The following is a 14,216-nucleotide window of genomic DNA, read 5'->3' on the forward strand; positions in this document are numbered from 1 at the left end:
CTGGCTCATAGATTTTGAGAAATTTCATCAGTATTGCCTATTATTTGTACATTACTTGCCCATTATACAGAGTGAAGAACAGTGAATCAGATTATAATTTGCTTCATGTTATGAGAGCAAGACCACAGGGTTGACTCTCTGGTGATTGAATCTCATAGGATTCATCCCTTGCTGTTCATGTGATATTAGGAAGTCACTTAAACTTTCTCAGCCTCATAATTTTTCATGAGTAATTATACCTGTCTGTATAACTCCCCAAATCACTAGGAAAAAAGGATGAAATATGTGAAACATATGTAGCAGTCTTATTGTTTGTTCTACTGGGCAGCTGGTATGGAGAGTGGATGAAGGTCATCATGCTCCATGATTGAGATATGGTGGGGGTTGAAGGAGACAACACAGAGGAAGCTTGGTGGTGACATATTGAAAAGTGGCTTTGATGAATAGACCATTTGGACAATTGTTCTAAAGGGAGACAAAGTTTGAGGCTGTCCAGAGACCAAAAGGCAAATGACCAATAATAAGCTTTGGAGACATCTTCAAATGGAGCAGACTTCATTGTGTGGCTGAGACTCCATGGAGCCTCAATCCCTACACCAGTGGCCCCACTTAATCCCTTCTGCACATCTACCTGACTTCCTCTCCAGTCTAGCTCTCAATGTTGCCACTAAAAGGCTTAACCTTTATTTAATACCTACCAGTGTCAGGTGCTATATTAGATGGCTGGGGCTCCCCCATGGTAGGTGGTAAGAACCCTGGCATGGGTAACTTGAACAATAGAAATTCATTTTGCTTCACAATTCTAGATGCTGAAACTTCTGGTATCAAAGTGCCAGTGGGTGGGTTTCTTCTGAAGCGTCTCTTCTTGGCTTGTCTAAGCTCATCTTCTCCTTCTGCTTCCCCCTGTGCTTTGTTTGTGTCCTATTCTCATTGCATGAGAACTCTAGTCATGTTGACTTAGAGCCCATCCTAAGGACCTTGTTTGCCTTAATCACCTCTTTAAAGACTGTTTTTGAATATAGTCACATTCTGAGGTTCAGAGGTTAGAATTTTAACATAGGAATTTTCCCATAAATAGTGCTTCACCCAACATACCTAAATTTCATTTGAGAAATTTAGAAACTGAGGAATGCAGAAGATGAATTAATTGTCCACAGTCACACAGAGTTTCTAAATGCTGAATTTGGGTCACTTGGACTCCGCTGCTTTGTGCTGGTAATTGGCAAAGAAAGTCTACTATATTCAAGGCATTGGCTATATAGATTGAAGAGTATTAATGTAAAGTAAAGATCCCTCAGATTTCCTATGAACTTTTTCAAAAACAGTTCTGATTTCTGTCCCTGAGCCAAGCAGGATTAGAGTCCGTCACTGATTTGCTTTCCCTGCAAGTCTGTACCTGTGAATGTGATCACTCTGTTTTAACTTTCTCTGCCACCCAGGTCCTATCCCAAGTTTTCCATTGCCTTAGCAGAAACAAATTGAAATTTCTTTTCTTTTTTCTTTTTGGTACCAGGTATTGAACTCAGGGGTGCTTAAACACTGAGCCACATCCCCAGCTCTCTTTATTTTGAGACAGGGTCTTGCTAAGTTGCCTAGGGCCTTGCTAAGTTGCTGAGGTTGACTTTGATCCTTCTGCCTCAGCCTCCCGAGTCACTGGGTTTAGAGGCATGTGCCACCATTCCCAGCATCTGAAATTTCTTTATGGTAAGTGTTTTTGAGGAATTTATTCTATTTCTTTATTGTAGGAACCCCTTTCTATTTATGTTCTTCATGAAACCTATATTACTAAAAGCAATCTCTCTCCTAGTGTAAGTTTAGTTATATTTTACTATCATTTATAAACTGTACTTAGCAGGACCCACAATGCACAAAGATCAAGGCCAGACTTTTAACACCCATTAGCATTAATATTAACATTGGGCAAATAAGAAAGTCAGTCAATGAATATCAGTAAGCTATAAAATACATGTTACTGAAACTGTTCTCTCCATCACCTTTTATAGACAGAAGCTGGCCACTGGAAGATGTATAGGTCTAATAAATCAATGGGAAGAAATTCCAAAATGGATAAATCAATACTCAAGTAGTCAGAGAATTCTACAGGTATATGACAATAACCTACTGAGGTCTTTAAACCTCAACCAACAGGCTTAAGATAGTCTATATAATGACAGATGAACTGAAATGATAAATACGACTGTGGAAGGAGTTTATATTGTTTGTACTTTCTCCATCACCTTACCCTTTTCACTAATGGCAGTATAAACAGGGTTCTTTAGAGAACAGTTCTTTAAGGGATTCCAATTGTAAATCCATACACCTGGAGAGGATCTCCAAGGAAATGGGTCATTTGCATAAATAGTTTCAGGTGTGACTAGTCTACATAATTGGAGTGCTTACCATTTGCATTTTGCAGATGCACAATTATTCAGTGATTGGCGGAAGTGTATATTAATCCCTCCCTTCTGGACTATAATATGTCCACATATTTTAAAATACTAATAGCCTTTCACAGGCTATTATACTTTGGAGAAGCAAATCTAAGAAAGTAATGTGATATGGATAAAGATGTTCATTTCAGTGTTATTTATAGTAAAAAGTAGAAACAACCACCTAGATATTCATTATTTAGGAGACTGCTTCAATTATATGTTCATAAAATATTATTATGCATAAGTAGATGTTGCTAAGTAAATTTGATGATGTGAGAAAATGCTTAGAATCTAACACTAGATTTAAAAATAGGCTACAATATTTATATTCATAAAATAATCATAATTTTCTTTTAAAATGATAAAATACAAAAGATGTACCAATTAAAATATTACTCTAGATTGTCTTCCTTAATATTTTTTCAAGTATTCAATAGATATCTAAACTATTTTCAATCAGAAAACCCCTTATTTTAGAAAAGTTCTTTTCCATTTGTATCTTAATTTCTCTTCAGAGAATCTATCTTAAAGAGATAATTCAAAACAAAAAAATCATTGACAATAATTATTAATCGCCTTATTTGATAGAGTGAAAAACAGAAAGTTATAGATGTCTGATATTAAATTGAGTAAGGTAGTAAGTTGATTAAAGGAAGTATAACTATATGATAAAAATTAGGAAGCAGAGAGAGGATGTAGCTCAATGGGAGAGTACTTGCTTGCATGTACAAGCCCCTGAGTTTGGTCCCTAGAATCTCTGCAAACCCCCCATCCCAATTTTATATATATGCACACACACACAGACACACACACACACATATATATATATACACACACACTACATATGTATCATATATATTCAGAGAAAGCTATTAAAATTACAATTTTGTGAATTTTAAATAATATGAATATATGTATTAATGTTAAGAAAAATATTATATATTATTTTACATGTGGTATAAATATTCATAACTGTAGTGACCCATGCCCCAAATGCTATGTGGTTTAGTCTTCAGGTAGAACTATCAATGTACATTTCTTTCTTCCTTTGTTTTTTCCCAGCACTGAGAATTGAACCCAGGGCCTTCCACATGCTAGGTAACCTGCCACTGAGCTGCTCCTCCAACCCCCATTTCTTCTTCTTCTTCTTCTTTTTTTATTTTTTTCACTGTAAGGAATATTTATTACATACAGAGAATATTAACAGAAAACCCAGCAAAATCATTCATATAGAGTCATGAAGAGATAATTTGAATGAATAAATATTTTAATCATATTAGATAAACTGGTTTATGATACTAATACATTGCAATATTTTAACATAGAGGCATTCAAATGTGTGAACAGGTTTTCCAGAAAACTTCAAAATCAATAAATAGATGTCAGACTATGCAGACCCTAAAACGCCAAGGGGAGTATGGTGGTTGTTACTTTGAATATACTGAAAGATCACTAAGGGGAAGATGGAGCCTAAAAGAATTTGAAACCATTATAAACCTAGGGAAGGGCATGCCCTTCTGTGAGTAGTAAGATAAATAAGATAGATTTCTGAACATTCATTTTTGTTGGATTAGGTCTTCTCAATTAACATTTTTTAAAATTTATTTTTATTGTAAACAAATGGAATACATGTTGTTTCTGTTTGTACATGGAGTAACAGTATACCATTTGCGTAATCATACATTTACATAGGGTAATGATGTTTGATTCATTCTGTTATTTCCCATTTCTTCTTTTTATTATTTTCTTAAGTTTTATATTCCATTATAAGCTTTTATGTTTTTATTTCTTTATTTTATATTCTACTTCAAGCTTGTTTAACATTTGTGACTGGATGTTAATAAAGGAACTCTATTGCATCATTTTAAAGCCATTTTGGGGGTCTTGGTGCACTACTAGGCCTTGCCTTTCTTGCATACATCAGACCCATGATGTACTCGGCAAGACTTGTGCTCCATTAACATGTTACGAAAACTTAAAGATGCTTCTAATGCAATCTGAGTGTAGAGTACTTCTAGACTTAAAATCTCCCTCAGTCTAGTCTTTTTATTTGCCTTTCCTTCTTTTTGTCGTATACTTTTAGTGATTTGCCTTCTCAGTTCTCTTGGAAATAACTCTTGTTTCTTCTTACTGGCATTAAAAAAAAATTTTTTTTATAATTGTTGATAGACCTTTATTTTATCAATTGATTGATTTATATGTGGTGCTGAGAATTGAACCCAGTGCCTCACACATGCTAGGCAAGTGCTCTACCACTGAGCCACAACCCCAGCCCTCTTACTGGCATTTAATCAGCCTTCATAATAATTAAGTTACAGTTACAATAACAAGTACAACTTGCATAACTGAGATCTGGGAAGAAAACCACTGACTCTTTATAAGCATACAACTCAGGTTACGGTGATCAGAAATGAATCTATAGATCTTTTTTTTATGACTTCTGGGTTTCACGTTTTGTTGAAAGAGCCCTTCCTCATCTCACAATTTTAAATATTCCTCTATATTTTCTTGTACCATTTGATTTTACAAAATTAAAAAAAAAATCCATCTGGAGTAAATTCTTGAGTAAGTTATGAGAGGTGGACTTAATGATATTTGTTTCCCTGTTGGATTCCCCCCCACACACACTATTTGGAGATGTTTACTTTGTCACACACTAAATACCCACACATATGTAGGCCTGTTTCTAGCCTCTGCCTTCAGTTTCTCTGAGCTTCTGTCTATTCCTGTATTCTCATGGCATTGTTTAAGCTTTGGAGTGTATTTTAAACACCTGAGATGATGAGTCCTGTTCTCTTCATATTTGTTGAAATCAAATTCCTTGCATGTATGATTTTGTCAAAATGAACCCAATTACTATGTATAATTATGATGCTTTAAAAAAATCCATAAAGAATTAAAAAAAAAAAAAGAAATGCTCACTCATATTAAAGAGTAGACAACTCATTTAACATGATCAGGCACAGAGAGTAATAGCATATTTAAAAGCGACAGAGCACTAATTTGGTCTCTGAGGTGGAGAACTCATTGAATAGCCCTTGCTAGATGCTAGGGATATAAACGTGGACAAGACTTAGCACTGTGCAGATAGCATGAACAGTGGACACCTTGGTCAGGCTGAAGTCCCCTAGTTCACTCACTCCTATGTTGAGATGCCGATACTTAGACCTCCTCTAAGGATATTTTAAACCTAAGAATAAAGTTGGAAACACATGACCTCATTAGACATTAAGGAAAGCAAATTAAAACCCAGAGAGATACCACCACATACCTATTAAGATAGCTATAATTTAGGGAAAAAAATCTGACAATTTTATCAAGAGCTGGTGGGGATGTGTGACTACAGGAATTATCAAATATTACTTGTAAAATGAAAAATGGGACAGCTGCTTTGGAAAATTGGTCATTTTATATCAAATTAAATAATATACTTGCTATATGTATGACTCAGCAATTCCACTCTTAGATATCTTACCAAGAAAAATAAGAATATAACTCTATGTGAAAACTTGCATCTGAATACTTGTAGTGACTTTATTTATACAAGTCCAAAGTCAGCATAGTTGTCGATCGACTGGCTAGTGGGAAAACAAAATGTGGTAAATCCATACGTAGAATACTATTCTGTTATAAAAAGGGAAGAACTACTAACACATGAATATCAAATAAATTATTCTACATGAAGAAGGCCAGAGTCAAAGGTACATATAGTAAGAATCTATTTGTATGACAGTCTGGAAAAGGCAAAACTAATAGAAATAAGATCAGTAGTTATCAGGCCCTTCAAAAGGAGATGGGAGGGAGCAAGTGGGAGGAGAGGGGGAGAGAGAGAGGGAATGGATTTGCTTCAGCTTCATCTATGAATAAAGTGTTATTTAGCCTGTTTCTATATTCCCTTTAAAGTTTTAAATGAGCCTCAAAGCAGGGGTAAGGACACTAGTTTTATAACCTGGAAGGCTGAGATACTGTTCAGTCTCAAAGCTAAACCTAGTACAATATACTCTTAGTCTCTTACTGAAAGAAGAATGGAAGAGCTGGGGATATAGCTCAGTTGGTAGAGTGCTTGCCTCACAAGCCCATAAACCCTGGGTTCAATCCCAGCACTGCAAAAAAAAAAAAAAAAAAAAAAAAAAAAAAAAAAAGTGAATTAGTTCAGTTTTTAGTGAATAAATAAGAAGGTTGTGAGGTTTCTGGGGCTCTTTGGAGAGCTGGGTCCAATCAGTTAAATGATGACTAAATAAAGGCAAAAAAGTTACAGAGTTACTGCTAGAAAATTCCATGATTACTCAAGAAGTTTAATTTTGACAGATGAATTTTAGACATACATTTTAATATTAGACAAATAATGCCAGCATTTTAACTTTTAAAATGAGAAGTGTGGTTATTATTAATTATTGTTAAGTGTAATCCTGAACATATTTTCATTATTTAAAAATTCCAAAGACATAGGAATTTGTTCTCTTAACTTCAACTCTATCAACTTCATCCTGTTTCCACAGGCCACTGCTGTGAACTGGTACAATGTAGCATTGTAGATTAGCCCTACATATTTGCAAACCCATGTTTGTATGCATGTGTTGTTGTATATTATACATGTGCACTTTTAATTTCATTTTACATAAAATATATTTATACAAACACTCGTGTAAGTCTGGGTTTTTAAAAAATTTCTTTTAATAGCAATAGTATCCAACTGGATACATTATAACCCTACACACTTAACTGTCAATAATGTATCATGAATGTATTTCATTCTTTTCAACTGTTTTTTTAAAATATATAAAGTTCATGATACTGTATTTTTTATTTGTGATTATTTTCATTTGAAAAACTCATGATTATAAGCAAAATTCTATATAGTATATGATGGAAAGTACAACTTCTTATTCTGAACCCTGAGTTGCCTTGCACTTTGTTACATCGATTTCTTTTTTTTTTTTTTTTATTGTAAACAAATGGGATACATGTTGTTTCTCTGTCTGTACATGGCGTAAAGGCATACCATTTGTGTAATCATAAATTTACATAGGGTAATGTTGTTTGATTCATTCTGCCATTTTTTCCTTCCCCCCTCCCCTCCCACCCTTCCCCTCCATCTATACAGTCCTTCCTTCCTCCATTCCTGCCCCCCTCCCTAAACCCAACTCCAACCCCAACACTAACCCTTCCCACCCCCCATTATGTATCATCATCCACTTATTAGCGATATCATTCTTCCTTTGGTTTTTTGAGATTGGCTTATCTCACTTAGCATGATATTCTCCAGTTTCATCCATTTGCCTGCAAATGCCATAATTTTATCATTCTTTATGGCTGAGTAATATTCCATTGTATATATATACCACATTTTCTTTATCCATTCATCAATTGAAGGACATCTAGGTTGGTTCCACAATCTGGCTATTGTGAACTGAGCAGCTATGAACATTGATGTGGCTGTATCTCTGTAATATGCTGATTTTAAGTCCTTTGGGTATAGGCCAAGGAGTGGGATAGCTGGGTCAAATGGTGTTTCCATTCCAAGTTTTCTAAGGAATCTCCACACTGCTTTCCAGAGTGGCTGCACTAATTTGCAGCCCCACCAGCAATGTAAGAGTGTACCTTTCTCCCCACATCCTCGCCAACACTTGTTGTTGCTTGTATTCTTGATAATTGCCATTCTAATTGGGGTGAGATGGAATCTTAGGGTGGTTTTGATTTGCATTTCTCTTATTACTAGAGATGTTGAACATTTTTCCATATGTTTGTTGATTGTTTGTATATCTTCTTCTGTGAAGTGTCTATTCATTTCCTTAGCCCATTTGTCAGTTGGATTATTTACATTCTTGGTGTAGAGTTTTTTGAGTTCTTTATAGATTCTGGAGATTAGTGCTCTATCTGAGGTATGATTGGCAAAGATTTTCTCCCACTCTGTAGGCTCTTTCTTTGCATTGCTGATAGTTTCCTTTGCTGAGAGAAAGCTTTTCAGTTTGAATCTATCCCAGTTATTAATTCTTGCTTTTATTTCTTGTGCTATGGGAGTCCTGTTGAGGAAGTCTGGTCCTAAGCCGACATGTGGACCTACTTTTTCTTCTATAAGATGCAAGGTCTCTGGTCTGATTCCGAGATCCTTAATCCATTTTGTGTTTAGTTTCGTGCATGGTGAGAGATATGGGTTTAGTTTTATTCTGTTGCATATGGATTTCCAATTCTCCCAGCACCATTTGTTGAAGAGGCTATCTTTCTCCATTGCATATTTTTGGTCCCTTTGTCTAGTATGAGAAAATTGTATTTATTTGGGTTTGTGTCCGTGTCCTCTATTCTGTACCATTGATCCACCTTTCTATTTTGGTACCAATACCATGCCGTTTTTGTTACTATTGCTTTGTAGTAGAGTTGAAGATCTGGTATTGCGATACCCCCTGCTTCACTCTTTCTGCCAAGGATTGCTTTAGCTATTCTGGGTTTTTTATTCTTCCAGATGAATTTCATAATTGCTTGCTCTATTTCTGTAAGGTACATCATTGGGATTTTAATTGGAATTGCATTGAATCTGTATAGCACTTTTGGTAGTATGGCCATTTTGACAATATTAATTCTTCCTATCCAAGAACTTGGGAGATCTTTCCATCTTCTAAGGTTTTCTTTAATTTCTTTCTTTAGTGTTCTGTAGTTCTCATTGTAGAGGTCTTTCACCTCTTTTGTGAGATTGATTCCCAAATACTTTATTTTTTTCGATGCTATTGTGAATGGGGTAGTTTTCCTAATTTCTCTTTCTGAAGATTCATCGCTTATATATAAAATACCTTAGATTTATGTGCATTGATCTTATATCCCGCTACTTTACTGAATTCACTTATGAGATCTAAAAGTTTTCTGGTGGAATTTCCTGGTTCCTCTAAGTATACCATCATATCATCAGCAAATAGGGATAGTTTGAGTTCTTTTTTTCCTATTCGTATCCCTTTAATTTCTTTGGTTTGTCTAATTGCTCTGGCTAGAGTTTCAAGGACGATATTGAATAGAAGTGGTGAAAGAGGGCATCCCTGCCTTGTTCCAGTTTTTAGAGGGAATGCTTTCAGTTTTTCACCATTTAGAATGATATTAGCCATGGGTTTAGCGTAGATGGCCTTTACAATATTAAGGAATGTTCCCACTATCCCTATTTTTTCTAGTGTTTTGAGCATGAAGGGGTGCTGTATTTTATCAAATGCTTTTTCTGCATCTATCGAAATAATCATGTGATTCTTGACTTTAAGTCTATTGATATGGTGAATGACATTTATTGATTTCCTGATGTTGAACCAACCTTGCATCCCTGGGATGAAACCCACTTGATCATGGTGCACTATCTTTTTAATATGTTTTTGTATGCGATTTGCTAAAATTTTGTTGAGAATTTTTGCGTCGATGTTCATTAAGGATATTGGTCTGAAATTTTCTTTCCTCGATGTGTCTCTGTCTGGTTTAGGAATCAGGGTAATATTGGCTTCATAGAATGAGTTTGGGAGAGTTCCCTCCTCTTCTATTTTCTGGAATACTTTGAGAAGTATTGGAATGAGTTCTTCTTTAAAAGTTTTGTAGAACTCGGCTGAGAACCATCTGGTCCTGGACTTTTCTTTGTTGGAAGGCTTTTGATGACTTCTTCTATTTCATTTCTTGAAATTGGTCTATTTAAATTGTGTATGTCCTCCTCGTTCAGTTTAGGCAATTCATATGTCTCTAGAAACCTGTTGATGTCTTCGAAATTTTCTATTTTGTTGGAGTATAGATTTTCAAAATAGCTTCTAATTATGTTTTGTATTTCAGTCGTGTCTGTTGTGATATTTCCTTGTTCATTCCGAATTTTAGTGATTTGGGTTTTCTCTTGTCTTCTCTTTGTTAGTGTGGCTAAAGGTTTATCAATTTTGTTTATTTTTTGAAGAACCAACTATTTATTTTGTCAATTTTTTGTATTGTTTCTTTCGTTTCAATTTCGTTGATTTCAGCTCTGAGTTTAACTATTTCCTGTCTTCTACTACTTTTGGTGTTGGTCTGTTCTTCTTTTTCTAGGGCTTTGAGCTGTAGTGTTAGGTCATTTATTTTTTGAGTTTTACTTCTTTTATTAAATGCGCTCCATGAAATAAATCTTCCTCTAAGTACCGCTTTCATAGTGTCCCAGAGATTTTGATATGATGTTTCTTTGTTCTCGTTTACCTCTAAGAATTTTTTAATTTCCTTCCTAATATCTTCTGTTATCCATTCATCATATAGTAGCATATTGTTTAATCTCCAGGTGTTGGAGTAGTTTCTGTTTTTTACTCTTTCATTAATTTGTAACTTCAATCCATTATAATCTGATAGAATACAAGGTAGTGTCTCTATCTTCTTGTATTTGCTGACATTAGCTTTGTGGCATAATATATGGTCTATTTTAGAGAAGGATCCATGTGCTGCTGAGAAGAAAGTGTATTCACTCTTGGTTGGATGGTATATTCTATAAAAGTCTGTTAAGTTTAAATTATTGATTGTGTTATTGAGATCTATGGTTTCTTTGTTCAATTTTTGTTTGGAAGATCTGTCCAGTGGTGAAAGAGGTGTGTTAAAATCACCTAGTATTATTGTGTTATGGTCTATTTGGTTTCTAAAATTGAGAAGGATTTGTTTAACATACATGGATGAGCCACTGTTTGGAGCATAGATGTTTATGATTGTTATATCTTGCTGATTTATGCTTCCCTTAAGCAGTATGAAATGTCCTTCTTTATCCCTTCTGACTAACATTAGCTTGAAGTCCACATTATCTGAAATGAGGATGGATACTCCAGCTTTTTTGCTGAGTCCATGTGCATGGTATGTTTTTCCCCATCCTTTCACCTTTAGTCTATGGGTATCTCTTTCTATGAGGTGAGTCTCTTGCAGGCAACATATTGTTGGATCTTTCTTTTTAATCCAATCTGCCAGTCTATGTCTTTTGATTGATGAATTCAGGCCATTAACATTCAGGGTTATTATTGAGATATGATTTGTATTCCCAGTCATTTGGTTCATATTTAAAATTTTTGACACATCTTGGTTCCTCCTTTATTTGACAGTTCCTTTAGGATAATTCCTCCCTTTGCTGATTTGCTTCTTTGTTTTTTATCTCTTCCTCATGGAATATTTTGCTGAGAATGTTCTGTAATGCTGGCTTTCTTTTTGTAAATTCTTTTAGCTTTTGTTTATCATGGAATGATCTTATTTCATCATCAAATTTGAAGGTAAGTTTTGCTGGGTATAAGATTCTTGGTTGGCATCCATTTTCTTTCAGAGCTTGAAAAATGTTGTTCCAGGCCCTTCTAGCTTTTAGGGTCTGGATTGAAAAATCTGCTGATATCCGTATTGGCTTTCCCCTGAATGTAATTTGGTTCTTTTCTCTCACAGCCTTTAAAATTCTGTCTTTATTTTGTATGTTAGGTATTTTCATTATAATGTGCCTTGGTGTGGGTCTGTTGTAATTTTGTGTATTTGGAGTCCTATAAGCCTCTTGGACTTGATTTTCCATTTCATTCTTCAGATTTGGGAAATTTTCTGATATTATTTCTTCAAATAGATTGTTCATTCCTTTGGTTTGTTTCTCTAAGCCTTCCTCAATCCCAATAATTCTCAAATTTGGCCTTTTCATGATATCCCATAGTTCTTGGAGATTCTGTTCATGATTTCTCACCATCTTCTCTGTTTGTTCAACTTTGTTTTCGAGGTTAAATATTTTGTCTTCAATATCTGAAGTTCTGTCTTCCAGCTGTTCTATCCTATTGGTTATGCTCTCTATGGAGTTCTTAATTTGGTTTATTGTTTCCTTCATTTCAAGGATTTCTGTTTGGTTTTTTCCAATATCTCTAACTCTTTATTGAAATGATCTTTTGCTTCCTGAATTTGCTCTGTTAACTGTCGATTGGTGCGAGCATTCAATGCCTGCATTTGATCTTTCATCTCATCGTTTGCTTCCCTAATCATTTTAATTATGTACATTCTGAACTCCCTTTCTGTCATTTCTTCTGCCATGCTGTCATTGGATTTTATTGATGTTACATCTAGATTTGTTTGGGGCATTTTCTTCCCTTGTTTTCTCATATTGTTCAGGAATCAGTGGGTCATTAAGATATTGCAGATTTCCTCTATCAACTTATAATGTCCCTGAAGATTGCTAGTATATCCCCTCTTATCCTTCAGTAGCCTGAAGTCTTGGAGGAGGTTGATAATGCAGAGCTCCACGAAGAAGCTGCCTCTCTAGGTGTGGTAACCCTCAGGTGGCGTATATTCCCTGCTAGTGGGCAGAGGTGCCTCCACTTGTTGACCAATGGTCATCCAATGGGGAACTAGACTGCGGGCTGAGGCAAGGCCTGTTTGTGCCTATGTCTCTGACTTTACCGTCCCTGTGGGAAAACCTCCCCCGGCCGGGAAGAGTCACTCGGTGGGGACATCTTGCTGGTCAGTTGCCCTCCTAGAGGTTCCTCTCAATCTACAACTACCACCTGGGCTGGGCTGTCTTCCTCTGCAACGATCCCAGGGGTCCGGACCTACGTCCTGGGCCTGGGAGCCTCACCCTTTGCAGGCGAGTCTCCTTAGGCTGCCTCTCCCAGAGAATCTGCCCGCCGCCCTGGAAACTTCGCTCCGCCCCTAGGCGTGTCTCTGTGCGGCTCTTCCAGCAAGAAGCCACCTAGCTCCTGGGACCCTGCTCTGCACCTAATCGCCTGGCTATGCAGCCCCTCCCCTGAACCACCACCTGGAGCCCCGTACAATAGCTCCGAGACCCAGAGACCCGCCACACACCTCCTCCTCCGGACAGCCGCCCGGTTTCTGACGCAGTCACTAGGAGTCCAAGCAACCCTAGGCAGTCACTCCAAGTCCAAGTGACCCGCCCTGTTCCTCCTCCTCCTCCTTGGGGTAGCCCCCCGTGTGTTCAGGAGCGGTGGCTCCGAGACCAGGTGACTCACCACGCTCCTCCTCCAGGCAGGCCACCGGTGTTCAGGAGCAGTCGCTTTTAGTCCAATCAACTCACCACTCGCCTCCTCCTCTGGCAACCGCCTGTGGTTCTGATGCAGTCACTCCCAGACTAAGCGTCCCACCGCTCTCCTCCTCCAGGCAGGCCACCAGTGTTCTGGAGCAGCTGCTCCGAGTTCAAACAGCTCGTCACGCAGCTCCTCCTCTGGCAACCGCCCGCGGCTCTGATGCAGTCACTCCCAGGTCAAGCAACACGCCGCGCTCCTCCTCCTCCTCCGCGCAACCTCCCGGCACTCAGGAGCGCTCGCTCTGGGTTCAAACAGTTCACCACACAACTCCTCCTCTGGCAACCGCCCGTGGCTCTGATGCAGTCACTCCTAGACCAAGTGTCCCGCCGCAATCCTCCTCTTCCTCCGGGCAACCCCCTGGTGTTCAGAAGCGGTTGTTCTGGGTCCAAACAGCTCGCCACGCAGCTCCTCCCCAGGCAGCTGCCCGGAGCCCCAGCGGCTACTCGAGTCCAAACCTATACTGAGCCGCCTCCTCTACGATGATCCCAGTTGTCCGTGTTTACCGCTCCAGCGGGGGGAGGGGCGTCTCGCCGAGAAACTCCACTTCACAAATTCCCTGCGTTCCGGGGCTACCGCTCCATCCGGGACGCCTCCCCAACAGGAGAGACTCACCCGGCGGCTTTGAGTTGGTCCCAAGTCTCTCACTATCTCCTCTTTTGAATCTTGCGTCCTGGAGCAGTGTGAAATGCAGCCGCCCTCTAGTCCGCCATCTATGTTACATTGATTTCTTGGGGAGAATTTTAAAGGCACTCTATGATACATAATCAAATACATG

The sequence above is a fragment of the Sciurus carolinensis genome, chromosome 12, assembly GCF_902686445.1.
Source record: "Sciurus carolinensis chromosome 12, mSciCar1.2, whole genome shotgun sequence".
Lineage (NCBI taxonomy): Eukaryota > Metazoa > Chordata > Mammalia > Rodentia > Sciuridae > Sciurus > Sciurus carolinensis.